At 35.1% G+C, this 13,806-nt stretch overlaps 1 long non-coding RNA gene across 1 annotated transcript in view; it reads left to right on the top strand.

Annotated features, from left to right (window-relative positions):
* LOC142060739 (uncharacterized) overlaps window positions 1–13,549 on the top strand; it is a 136,078-nt gene extending 122,529 nt beyond the window's left edge. Inside the window, exon 3 of the long non-coding RNA XR_012661900.1 lies at window positions 11,707–13,549. This is a non-coding gene — a long non-coding RNA (uncharacterized LOC142060739). The remainder of the gene's footprint in view (window positions 1–11,706) is intronic.
* The last annotated feature ends 257 nt before the right edge of the window (window positions 13,550–13,806 follow it).

The raw sequence follows: 13,806 nt of genomic DNA, 5'->3' as shown, positions 1-13,806 counted from the left end.
TTTTCCTGCTTGGTACTGTAATTTGCACCTGTGCAAACTGGAATGATTTCTTTTATAGTTAAAAAAAATCTCAGCTCCTATACCAAAGATCACAGAAGTCAATAGAAATTTTTAATGAGCTACAGTGGAGTAGGCCCTAAATGACTGTCTGATGTACAGAGCAGAGAATTTTATTGTGCCTGGTAAAACTAATTTATCAACTTCAGATGCCTGTCTTATCACTGCTTTAGGATTTTTTTGTTGGTTTTTTTTTTGGGTCCTATTGATATTTTGTCCTGGTTGAACCTTGTTAAAATATGGCTATATACAACTGGCTTTTCCCTGGAAAGCATTGTTATTTTTCTTTTACTAAGGAAAAAGCAATACATCTTTAGAAAATATCAGCATGACTTTCTTTCACATCTGTCAGTTCTGTTTCATTACTCCTGGGATAATGTATTAGTCAGGAGCAAGTTGTCTCCCTGTTCTGCTAGTCAACATTTATAAAATCAGAACATTAAACTACTATAGTGTTATCCAAAAGCCTCATTTACTCTGAATCTCTCAATTTCAGAGGATTTTGTGTTTGTTCTGAGCTTATTTGCACAACCCAGCATACAGAATTGAATCTAGATTTATGATGCCTGCTCATGTATTCTATGACTGCAGCATTAGGTATTTCATTTGGCCAGACCTGTAATTGTTGTAATAAACATTTGCACATTTAAGTTATATGTTGTTATATTTTATAAGTAGCTATAAGCAAAACAACAAAATGTTACACATAATCTGTGAAGATGATGGAAAAGTAATATGGAGATTCCCTGCCAGATCAAAGAATTGGTCTCAGCTAAATTATATGAGCTCTTTGTGTGCTGTTGGCAGCTGAGATACAACGGGATCAGGCATCTTGACTATGGTAAACAATCCTTTTCGTTGGAGTTTTTAGACTGCAACTTCTGTAAAGTGATTCTGTTGAAGGCAGCTTATTTTCCTAAGAATTGAAACACAGTAATTACAAAGATATTTTTAAATTTTATTTTTAAATGATGCTGTTGGGAATTTCTTAAGGTTTCGTAATTGCTACTAGATGTGCAGCAATGGGAATTCTGCACAGCTCTCTGTTTTCTGTGCTGCGTGGTTGTTGCACATCGGCTCTGCTGAAAGGAAAACTCTATGAAGAGATTCCTAGAACCTCTGCCCCTGTGTCTTGCTAAATATTTTCCTAGAAACATCCCACCAGTAAAGAGACAAAACTAAGTGTTCCATTTAGCCAAAGAGTTACAGAATGTAGCGGTTTTCTACACCATGTTATAGTTCCGTCCCCTTGCTGTAGTTGTAAGATATCTATGCCATCTATTTGTGATTCCTCTGAAGAGCTTGTAAAAATTGAGTTCTTAAATCAGACAATCCTACTGTCTGCTTGAACAGGACTTAGACCAGGGTTGAGTGGTGGTAGAAGTTAATAGTATTTTTATGTATTTATTTTAATATTTTGGGGGCTTTTTTTTTTTTGTAGAGCACTGAAAGAAACAGCTCTTCCTAGTCTTGTAAAATGGCATTTTGTGTAATATTCTAAAGTCTGCTTTGAAAAAAAGTTGTAAAACAATTTGATGATAAATTTCCATCTGGTCTGCTGAAAAAGCAAAATATTTTTATTAGTTGCCATTAAAAGTAATATTGCATAACAGTTGAAGATTATAGGCATTTTGAAATTGGATATCTCAGTAATTCTGCTGAATCCATATCTATCTACCAATTGTCCAGTCCTTCAGAATTTTTCTCCTGTTTTGCTCCTCACAGACCTTAATACTTTTGCTGAATGTGCATGAATCCCTACTGAATCAGACCTGTCTACCTTTCCAAACGTTTCCACAAACTAATTGTCAAAGTGGGGTTTAATTTTGTTACAAGAGAATTTGGTCATTGGCCCTGGTTCTTTGATGCCTTGCATAATTCTCTGTGCCTGTGCAGGACATAAATTGAAATCCTGAAGATTAGGCACAAGGTTCTCAAACCGTTTCTGTACATAATAGTCTGTGTTCCTGTCAGGTAACAGCCCAATTGAAGTAGCATCTTTTCCATTCCTGGATACAGTAATTTCTATAGAAAAAGTTTTTATGCTGGAGTGATATTCTAGTAAATTCAGAGGACTAAACTATATTCTGATAGTGGGGCGGAACCAGAACAGGAGCTATACTGATGTCACTACTATAGTGAAAAATCACACTACTAGCAAAATAAATGAAGATTCTAGAAGCTATATATACTATGTAACAATTCTCTTCAACTTTCTTTCTGTCGGTACAGATGACTAAATATTATGCACAGAATTACATTCTGAACAAAGTTGAAGATTGTAGGCATTTTCTGACTGGATATCTCAGTAATTCTGCTGAATCATAATGAAATAATAATTTTTCTGTTGATAAAATCGATGACTATGTAAGCTTCCTAAGTCATTAGATCTTAATAATGAGTTAGAAGTTTAACAAAGTGGTATTTAAACTTGAAAGTAGGTGGGATTTTTTGTAGATGGTTTACTTTCACAGCAAGCTTAATAAGATATTGAAAAAGTCTGCTTGGGATAGTGATGAATTTGTCCTGGAAATGTGGAAATGTCTCTTTCAGGAGTTATTTTCTTCATACAAATGACAGTTTTTAATGTGCTCCTTTTTTTGTTTCCCTTGGAGCACATTGTAGCTCTTATTTGTCCAGCTTAAAAAGGCAGCTCAGCATTAAAAAAGTGTATCTATATTCCCCCTTTTGAAGCTGCCTGAAAAGAAAGCCTGAAGCAGTCATCAAATGAAAAGATGCAGGAATTCTAATCCACTACAAAAGTACACCTTCAAACTTAAAGTGATAATTTATTTTTATTCAGAGGTCCAGCCAAGCATATCAAATGATGTGAGGAAATGTTAAGATAAAGCTTCTAGAATCTTTTCACTATAAATGTGTACTCATTTCTTTCTTATGTAGTTATTTCTGGGCAAGTAATATGGCTTACAAAGAATTATGATGATAGTGGTATAAACAAAGGTCTTTTTATGAGACACAGGAGGAGAAATTTAATTTCATTTATGATACTACAATGCCTTGGGATGTCTAAACATTAGGATATGTATATAGGCTGTCAGGTTGTCTACATAGCCTAAATAAACATTAATGTCCTTAACAAAGAAGTAATAACTCTTAGTACCTAAGAACACTTTTTAAATTTTTTTTTAAATTTAGTTTTTGAAGTACAGGCCAAAAGTCAATGTTCATCAATGATGGAAAATAAAGGTAATAAGGTTGCTTTTGGGTTTTTTTGGCTGTTTTGTTTCCCTCCTTCACATAGATGGAACCTTTGAATGGGACTTTGAAACTAATCCAAACTATATAGAATAATGCGAAGAGTTTACCAACTAAACCACACAAAAAAAGAGTTGCTCTTAGTCTATTTCTTGACACAGCCAGAGGAATTTTCCTGTCTCATCGTTTGTGGCCAACATCAGTTACCAACAAATGAGTAGCCTATTGACAAAGAGGTGTTCATCAGCTGTGGCTACCAAACAGTGGATGTTGTATTTTGTTCAGGGAAAGAAGAGTCAAAGATAATGTATTATTGCATCCAGTTAAGGGGGTGTTAGCTGGAAATCCATTTGTGTAAATCAAACCAAGTATTAAAGCATTTAAAGCTTAATTTCAGCCTATGACACAAGGAATCTTATAATGGAATCTCATCATCAAAGCAATGCCTCTTCTGTGGTTTTGGGGAATCTAGGCCAGATACTTGGCTGCTTCTTCTGGCTGAGAAGAAGTTTCTCTTTGTGTAGAAATTGTGTGGCCTAAGTCCTCTTCTGATTCACTTCTACAAATGCAAAACACTGTTGTGTCTTGATCTTAAGTGCTTTGATACTTAATTTCAAGGCCAGTTTTTCTAATTCTTGCCAACTTAGAAATGTGTTGGGTTTTTAGTGGTTGAAATGGGAAGAACTTGATGATTACCAAAGGTCTGTTTTATTGAGAAATTCCTGTAGACTTTCACTGAGTATCTCTTGTAGAGACTCACTTGATATTAGGAATGCCAGATTTGACAAGGGCATGCCAACCACAAACCAAATTTGTGAACAGTGAACTTACATACCATATATGTTTGCCATGAAAAGTTTCCTAAAGGTGTTATAAATAATATTTTGAGTGGTATTGGCACGTTTTAAAGATGGAGGTTTAATTTTGTGAAACTCATTTATGAGGGCAAATCCAAATATTTTCTTGGATATTTTCGCTCTTTGATCAAATCCAGAAGGATTCAAAGCATATTTAAAGTAGAGAAGATGGAAAAAATATTGGCTTTGACCTACTTTATATAAGAAGATACTATTTCTTTTGTATTTATTGTATTTAAAAAATTCCAAATACTTTTTAAAGATCTATAAATAGTGTTTTATTCATTACTGTATTGTTACTAAAAGCAGAATTTAGTTTTTCTAATCAAGTATATTTTAAATGGTACAGAGAATAAAATGAAATGAAGACTCTACAGATTGATGGATATCTGTCAAATCATATGTATTTTTACTTGTAACATAATCTTATTCAGAATTTATTGAGTCCAGTGGGTTAAATTTACAGTTCTAAAACCTGAGAGAACTGTCTCACAAATCAGAGTCTATTTACAATAAACTTGCAGTGCTTTTGTTTCCTTTTGCATCATCACAGCTCCAGATTTCAGAAGAGATTTGCCACCTGCATAAAGGGAGAATATCATATTTATTTCTTAATCAAAGGTGATAAATAAAAACAGCAGGGCTATAGCTGAAACCTGTGACTGCACTGATGCTTGTGTGAGAACAAAAATCTTTTCATACAGATCCCTAGACTTCAGCTTCCTTTGATACTAAAGAAAACCATAAATGTTGAAAAAGATAAAACAATACATTTTTTTAAATAATCAAAGGGGATATAGAAAATATTAAACCAGAAAGTTCTACATAAAAAATGAAATAATTCTTCCCATGTGTAGTAGCTATTTTCAGTTAGTAGGGGTAAAGTCCTTAGTAGATGAAGACTTGGTATATTTGGATCATGCATGCATATTTCTGTGGAAACCTGAAGCAGTATAATTAGTTTATTTGCTGTGAAAGATGTTTTGGCCATGACGATTAAAAACAAAACCAGAAACCAATCTGAGAGAGAGATGGGTTTGCTAGTAGGTCTCTATCTCTTGGTTTTTTTTTTCCTTCTATAGATGTTCATCTTCAGCAAGTCCATTCATTGCCTTTTGTTTTCTTACCTGTAACATGGCAATAACATTTTAGAAGACCCACTTGCAAAATCACTCACTGACCCTGTAATGATAGGGACAAATTTTGAGGGGTTTGTGGCACTTTGCTCTCCGTGTTTCCTCTTGGGAGTTGAAGGAAGAGGTCCCAAGTTTTACATTGGATTTTGACCAGGCAAGAGTTTTGAATTTCTAGTTTACAAGTGTGGGGGTGTGATTCCTCAGATTGAATGCTAAATATTGACTGAGTGTAAAAATGTAAAGGTTTTATACTGCTATATAGCTTGCTTTCAAAAGCAATCTGGTGAATGTGATTCTTAAAACATTTTTAATAACATTCAGTACCATAAGGTAAAAATGAAGTGTATTCCTTGCCAAATAATTACATTTTGTCTTTTTGCTTTTGGCTGGATGAAACAACCTTTCTGTAGCTGAGTACTTTTTAAATTTTGCAGTGTATGTTTTGCCATCTATAGGAGTACACAACTCTTAGTGTTGGAACCTCCAATGAAATATAAACTTTGCTATGAAAGCCCCATTGCCTATGATATATATATTTTTTTTTTAATTAGATTTAACCAGGTTTGTAGGTGGCATCTTGAGTTTTCAGGGCTTTTTGGTTTGAGAAGAAGGGTTAAAAGTGCAGTAAAACAGTCTACTAATCAATTTAAACATCTTGCGCTAGAAATTTCTAACTCTTAACTGAAAGCAGAAAGTATTTAAGTTGGTCTTGATCCAGAATGAATCATGCTTTCTACAGGAAATCATAGCAGCTGATTTCTATTACAAAATTGTCATGAGTGCTACATGAAGTATATTGTACTGTCAGGTATGTTTCTTTAATGAACGAGACTCCTGTTTAAGAAAAAAAACAAAACAACACAACACACACAAAAAACAAAAAACACCCAAACACAAAAAAACCCAACCAACCAAACAAAAAAAAACCCAAAGCAACAGAACAAAACCAAAAATCTTGACAGCTAGGTGCTCCTAAAACCAGTTTTCAGATAATTTGTGCTCACTTCCTATTTTCAGTTATCTGAATTAGCAAATGTATTTGCTAATACTGGTAGGTTTGGGAGTGTGTGGAATTAAGGCATGATTTTTTTCATTCATGCATAGTGGTATGCATGTCATAAGAACATAAAGCCAATATGTCTGTATTTGCTTCATAGCTGTATAAGTAGAATTTCAAATTACTTTTGAAAATGCTGCTGATTTCATACTAAAGTGGTTTTTTCTTTTTGTATGGCTCTATTTCTGAAATCCTTTAAGTTGCTGAACATTCTTCCAAATAAAGACATTCCCCAATAAATCCCATATATATGTATGAAAAATAAGAAAAGATTGAGGTTTGGCTACATATATTTTATTTACTGATCAGAGATTCGAAGTATTTTAGAAGCTCTGTAGAGTTAGGTGTTTTAGGTTTTATTCATATGACTAATACCTTTGAAGCAAATTAAGTATGTTCTTTATACTCTGGTAGTATAAAGTATAGATAGTTCCGGTATTGGGACTTAGAACCTCTTTTTATGACTCTTTCAATACATGCAGAAAATCTTAATGTACTTAATAGCAGATGCTAGCTACCTACTTCCCAAGCACTGCTGTATACTTAGTATTATCAGCACTGCCGTGATCATTAACAATCAGAATAAAAGAAAATCTGTGCACAATTATGGAGCTACAAGTACACACCAAGATGCACCTTTCTAAAAGTACCTATTTTAAGGTTGCTTGTCGTGGAAGCTCTTCAGCTAAGGAAAAAAAACCACACGAGTGAGAGAATGATATCTTATATTCTGAAAGCTGTTCTGTGAGTTTTCTTACAGAGAAGGTAAGAGAATTGACGTCATGGCACAGTGAAATGCATGTTTTGAAACCTTTTAGCCCTCTGCTGTTGTTTTTTAATTGAGAATAGGAATGATCAGAATACACTGCCTGATGTTAAAAATATTTATAAAATTAAATTTGTGTGGTTGAATGTTGGTGATGCTACCTAAAATAGCTTTCTTCTAGTGAAAATAGGATTTCCTTACCTTCCCCCACTTCCACATCTCCTAAATAGATAGGTGCAAGAAAAATATTAAGCAATCATTCATAGCCTGACTATACTGGAAAAAATAATATATAGAATAGTCAGAGAGACTCCATTCCTGTGCTTAAGGCAGATTGGAAATTGCTCCCCGCAGGGAATGGAAGGAGTTTGTGATGGAATGCTGTTTAAAGACCCAGGCCTCATGTCTGTTCTGCTGTGCTCCGCTCTGGGAGGTAATGCATCCTCTGAGTGTACAATATTCTTTTGTCTGAGCATGATTTGTAAAAATACACAAGGTATATTTAGGAGAAAGTGTATGGGTTATGTTTTGCTTGGCACTCTAAATGTCTTAAATTTTAGTTTCTTTCTTATGAAGAAACTACACTTAAAGGTTATCCAAAGCTCTTTGGTTTCTTTAAAAGGAGTGTGCAATTTAAATTTATACAGGGCTGTTAATTTCACTGTCAACTGTGGACTCTGCCAGTAGAAAGTCTACACTTAAAAACACAGTATCTAAGGAAATACCTTGTGACTTGTTAGAAAACACTATATTCATCATTTTTTAGAAAATATGAGGGTTGTTTTCTGGCTGAATTGCAGCCTCATTACACCATGTTTAGAGAATGCATCTCCCGCGGCCTGAGGGGTGAGCATGGGTCAGGACAGTGTTCTGATCAACACCAAAGTTTGTTATCGCTGTTCCTGACAGAGGAATGAAGATTTTTCTGACGAATCACAAATAGAAGTAGGCATTATGTGAAACTACAGCTATTAAATCTTTAATAACATTAGGATCCTAAAAAACCACAAACTCCTCAATATCACTCTTGCCTGGCAAAAATCAGTAGGTGATGCCATCCATAGCTGTAGGCAATTCTTAAAAGTTCATCCTTTTTCCTATGTGAATTAACTAGGTCTTGCCTCAACTTAGGCTTGGCCACCTTTTTTTTTTTTTTTTTTTTCCCTGTTTCTCCAAACTACATGTCTTAAATCTGTGGGTCATTCCTGTGACATTCATATGTTTGATGTCGAGGACAGATGGGTTGTAAAAAATTCTGATGACATTTAGGGCTCACTGGATGTGTCTTCTGATACCTAATCATGTATGTCTGCTGCTGAGAAGAATAAGCTGTGCTTTAGGGGCAGGTTCAGAAGTGTTTCTATAAGAATATGTAATATGGGCCTTTCCACTTAAAAGGAAGATTGTCTCCATGCTTCTATCACTTAATGATGGCTTAAATCCTAAAACATTGTATTTTACTCCTTTCCCAATTTTATTTTCCCTTCTCATTAGCAAGCTAGATATATGTGTAAAAACCTAGGACATTGGCAAGTAGGACTAAAAGTCACCATTGGTTTTATGGAGGCCTTGCAGCTATGAATAGATGTTTCATTCAAAATAGTCCCACTACTGTGAATTGTATATCATACCAGGAGGAAAACAATTGAAGGAAATACTGGGAGCAATAATGGAAGAGTTATAATAGGCTCTAGGTCTGTAACCCTCTGGAAAGTTTCATCACTTGGCAGTGAAGCAGGGGTTTAGACTGAATTTCTTTTCCAGTTGAGTTGGCTAAAATGGTGAAAGAAATCTGGTGCTTACTAACTCTGAACTGTGTCGGGGATAGTTAATGGAAGTATAGCACAGATTATCACATGTTGATTGTTCCAAAGAAACTGAGGGCTAGGATATCTGCAGCACACTGAGACCCATCTGCAGACATAAGCAGAAAAAAAGTATTAAAACCCACCCCATACCTGTATGCTGAACTTCTAAAATACAGATTCTGTACTTGCAAACAGCAATCACCTTACACGGTGTTTCTTAACAGCTGTGCGATGTTCTCAGCAAAGATAGACCTGATCTAGAGAGAAGAAGGTGGTAATAAATAGCTAAAATTAAAAACAGAGGTGTTTTAGGGAAACTTCGTTCATCTCAAAAGACTTACCACATAGTTAATGCCTGACAGTGGCACTGATGTCAAGGGAAGGACTATAAAGCATGGTAAAATAATTGGTTATAAATAGTTGAAATTCTTTGGTTTATTAATATTGACATACTCATATAGGAAATGATTATATGGGGAGCTGTGTCATTGTGTGGCTCTGGTATGATCCATTTGCAGCTGGTTTGTGTTATGCAAAAGCTTTCTGTTCAGTTAGAAATCCGACAGAGAAAGGAGGACATTTCCATTAGTAACTTGGTTCATAGTAATTACTGAATAGATGAGAAGCTTATATAAAATAGCAGAATATTTGGCATCAAAAACTGAGAACCTAGGTACTCAAGCAACTGCATAGCTTAGTATACTCTACCTTAGAATTGGGTAATTGTTGGAATTTGAATTTGAATATTATACACTCTGCACTTATCAGCAGTTATTTAATAAAAAGGAATTGATACTTTCATTATCATCATTGTTTTGCAAAATTGTTCTGACAGAATTATAACTCTTAAAAAAAAAATAATTGCTTTGCACCCCAAAATAAATTATTTAGCTCCTAGAGAGGTATGGGATTATAAGAGAAGTCTCAGCATTTCATGTTAATGTTCTTTAGTGATTCCCATGGCAGCCTGTTTGCTCTAAAGCAACTTATGAGATGTTTAATTATGAATTCCCCTGCTTTATAGAACACCCAAAATGTTGTGGTTATTCCTCACCACTGGGGAGGCCTATATTCTTTTCTGGTTCTAATTCTCTCTCCTTATAAATGTGAGCTGCTAAACCTGCTTAACCAAAAAGCATTGCTTTTCAGATTTCTGTGTGTGACTGTGCATCAGTGTTCCACTCTCGACACTGAAGTATCATTTCTGGTGCTCAAATGAATGAAATCAGCATCACACTAGGTATTATGCTCCTGTAATATGCTTGTTGCCATTAAAAAGTTCAATCCTGAATCTAGTTTGAACCTAAAGCAGAATACATGTGATTTCAGTGGAAAAGTTTGGCACCTAGACTCTTAGAGGATATTTCAAGAAACTGTACCTGTAGAGTTGTTTGGCTTAATATGATGTTCCTGTAAGAACCATGCTTTGAAAACCTTTAAGTTTCCTACTTGTATGGCTACTTTTTTTTTGCCTTGATCCTTTCCTCAGACAGGAGGAGGAGGAACAACCCTTAATACTGTGTAACTGGGTACTTAAAGTAGTTATCATAATGGAGCCTGGGTACATGAGTTTAGGTTTTAATTTTTTGGTGAATCTACTTATATACTACAAGGCTGATTAAGGATCACTGGAGAAACCCCTGTAAAATTACAGGATCATATTTATTTTCATTTTACAATATCAAGGGTTCCTTAGAGGTACATATGATTTAGAGAGCTTTCTAAGTCTCTCTTACCATTCAGGTACACAAAATATATTGTATTCTGTATGATTATAGAAATATCTTAGCAGAAATAAAAAAAAAAAAAAAGAATTTAAGATATACACAATACTGAAGTTAAGGTATATTTTATTGGTCTAATTCTACAAAAGAGATTTTTAACAGAAGGAAGATGGCTTATTCTGCTGAGCCTTGTAGATATGACTTTTGGTTTTCTGTAGTGCCAGATTTAATATACTGTGCCATTTACCAGCTGTGACAGTCACATCTGTGTGGCACTAAGGGTGGTCATACTCTCCCTACTCATGGTTGAAACTTTGGCAGCAACCATATACCATAGTTGAAATTCTACTGAAGCTTTAAAAACAGCATTTCTCATTCCTTATCAAGTAATGATGGAACCCGTTCTTTTCAATATTAGTTAAACCCAGGAATTTCATTTACAGAGGAACAGAGAAATCTTATCCCAGGAAGGTTGTAAAGAGTTTGTTATGAAATGCTTTAATGAGGCAGTTGTGGAAATTAGGATGTTTGGGCATAGGAGAACAGGTTTTTGCAAGGCAGTGTCTTCTGTTATTTCAAATAGGATTTCTTAGTATCAGTGGATCAGTAAAAAATGAAAACTGACAGCAAGGATGCCTCTCTCTGTATCAAAAGCTGAACAATTCTGCAAATCCTAGTCTTGGAAATACCATTGGTCTGGAATTGGAAGTCTCTCATCAGCTCCTTGCTGTTGAACATTGAGCAAAAAGGCTTCAAAAAGGAGCACACAGTTGATATTTTTAACTTTCACAGACAAGGATAAGATACATCTAATGAGTTTATTTTTTGAGTTGAAGGTGAATCCTTATTTAAACACAATTACGCCGCTAAATTTAGTAAGTATGCACTAATAACATGAAGGTAGTTACTAGGATTAGGGTCTTGTGATGGGTTTGCACAAATTTAGGTTCTTCAGTGCAAGGAGCTAACCATCTCAACTGCTAAGACAAAAGGAGGGTAGTACTGTATATCTCCTGTTATGGTCTGAAAATAACACACCTTCGATTATAAAAGACTGAAAGACTTTTTTTTCTTCTGTTTTTAAGGCGAGACACATGGAAGAAGAGTGGAACACCAATGGAGGGACAAGCAGAGACAGACAGAATTACAACAAAGAAGTGCAGTGTGACTGGTGAGGGAGGTGAGATTTGAAGAAATGTTTATTACTTTTGTTCCTGTTTGAAGCTGAATTGTGCTGAGTTGGTATGGCCTACATACTCTGAAACAAAAGTACTGCCTCATGTGGCAGTAGTGTCTAATTCGGTCTAGCATCATCACTCAAACTCTGACAAAAATGTATTTTGTTTTAATAATAAATGCATGATTAATGTTCTTGGTTTGGTCATTAACTAATCACAAAAACGTGCTGAAGTGGACTAGCTGCTCTGTTATGGGAGTTTATGTACCTTTCTTTGAGGTCACTGTTAAAAAGAGGAAATTGGGGCTTGTGTGTTCAGCCCACTATGAGTAGTATCCCAGTCCATGTTGTTGCAAACAGATCACCTTTTGGCTCAGTACAGTATTTTTGCAAAGCAGACCTTTCTCCATGATTAAATTAACACTACTTTCACCCTTTTGAAGCTTTCTGTAGTTCTTGCTTGTGTCAGAGGATTTCGACATTGTATTACTGTCCCAAAAGCGACTGGTGTAGCAGTTATGAATGCCATATCAACTTCAGTACCAGTAACAAGGTAGGCACATCAGCAAGGTACGCACATACACACATCATGCTTATTTACCTTATAAGGAAGGTAAATGACACTCAACTCCTTCATGTTCCTGGGACCCAAACAACTTGCATATTTCTGCATTTCATTAAAGTCAGCTCTGGACCTGCACTACAGGCGAGTCCTCTCACAAAGGTGGTAGGACAGTTTATGCTACTAAATCCCAGATGTGTTTGTTGCTGCTGTGCATTTGAGTGCATTGTTATAGAAGGAATGAAAACACAGTGTGGAATGGTTTTGAGAGGTCAGCATAGTTTTATTATTTTAGAAAATAGATATTGCTTGTGGTGGCTGACATGATGATAAACTTAAAGCAGCTTATTATTACTTAGAGTGTGGTTTATTCAATAAGAAACAAACTTTTCAATTAAGATTTTTTTTTAAAAGGCATTATCAACAATTAATTGAATTGTACTTAAAAGTATTGAACTGAAACATAACGTAATAAAATAAAAGTAGTGAGGTTATGAAAATAACTGTTTTGGTATGAACAGATGCAGCTTCTTGGAAAGCTCAAAGGCCAAAATTAGTTGTGACAATAAAATATTACAAATTTCAGATTAGGTATTGAGAGACTATGATCTGGCCTTGTCTGGCTTTAAAAAGTGCAACAAAAGAGATTGATGGACGAAGAAAAAGAGCAGGAAAATGAAATTTCAGGAACTACTATTGTAGGATGGGGGTTAAGCAATTTGTAGATAGCAGTGTATCCCTCTCAAGATTCAGAGCCATGTGATTAAAGTAGTTTGTAATTGTCCGAGAAGATATTTCTTCTAGTCACTTCATTTGTACTCTGCTGAACCATTGCTGCTGGAACTCACTGTAATGTTTCCAAATTTTGAGCCAATTCAAATGATCCTCCCCCACCACATGTTTGTAGGTTGGGTTTTTTTGTGCCTTTCCATTCTCCTTAAACTAATCCAGGGTACCCGCAGATGATATTTAGTCCTGCTTTGCTGATGAACTTATAGCTTCCCATGTTACAACTGCTTTTAAACTATAATATTTTAGTTTTATCCTTTACCTTGGGAATGGCAGAATGCTTCTTACTGGGAGAAGAAACTGTGTTGCCTGCTGTGACAGGTATCAATTGTCTCTGTGTTTTAAACTAATGAAATAAACTACCTTTGTTTTATGATAAATAAAGTGTATTTCTGTATTACATGAAGCCTTCAGATATTCTACTTTTATTAATCTAAATAACATATTAATTATCTGCCACATATAATCTCCATAGGAACTTGACTTGTGCTACACTACATCATAAAACAAACAAATGAAAAACCCCAGAAAAAAACCCCAAAACGCAACAAAAACACAAAAAAAAATTATGCGAAAAAACCTCCAAGCCCAAAACCAACCCAAAAACCCCACAACCACAGTGTGGGATAGGTTAATGTTGTCATCCAGATTTCATGT

This window comes from Phalacrocorax aristotelis, chromosome 8, assembly GCF_949628215.1.
Source record: "Phalacrocorax aristotelis chromosome 8, bGulAri2.1, whole genome shotgun sequence".
Lineage (NCBI taxonomy): Eukaryota > Metazoa > Chordata > Aves > Suliformes > Phalacrocoracidae > Phalacrocorax > Phalacrocorax aristotelis.
This window is presented reverse-complemented; position numbering and strand designations above follow the sequence as displayed.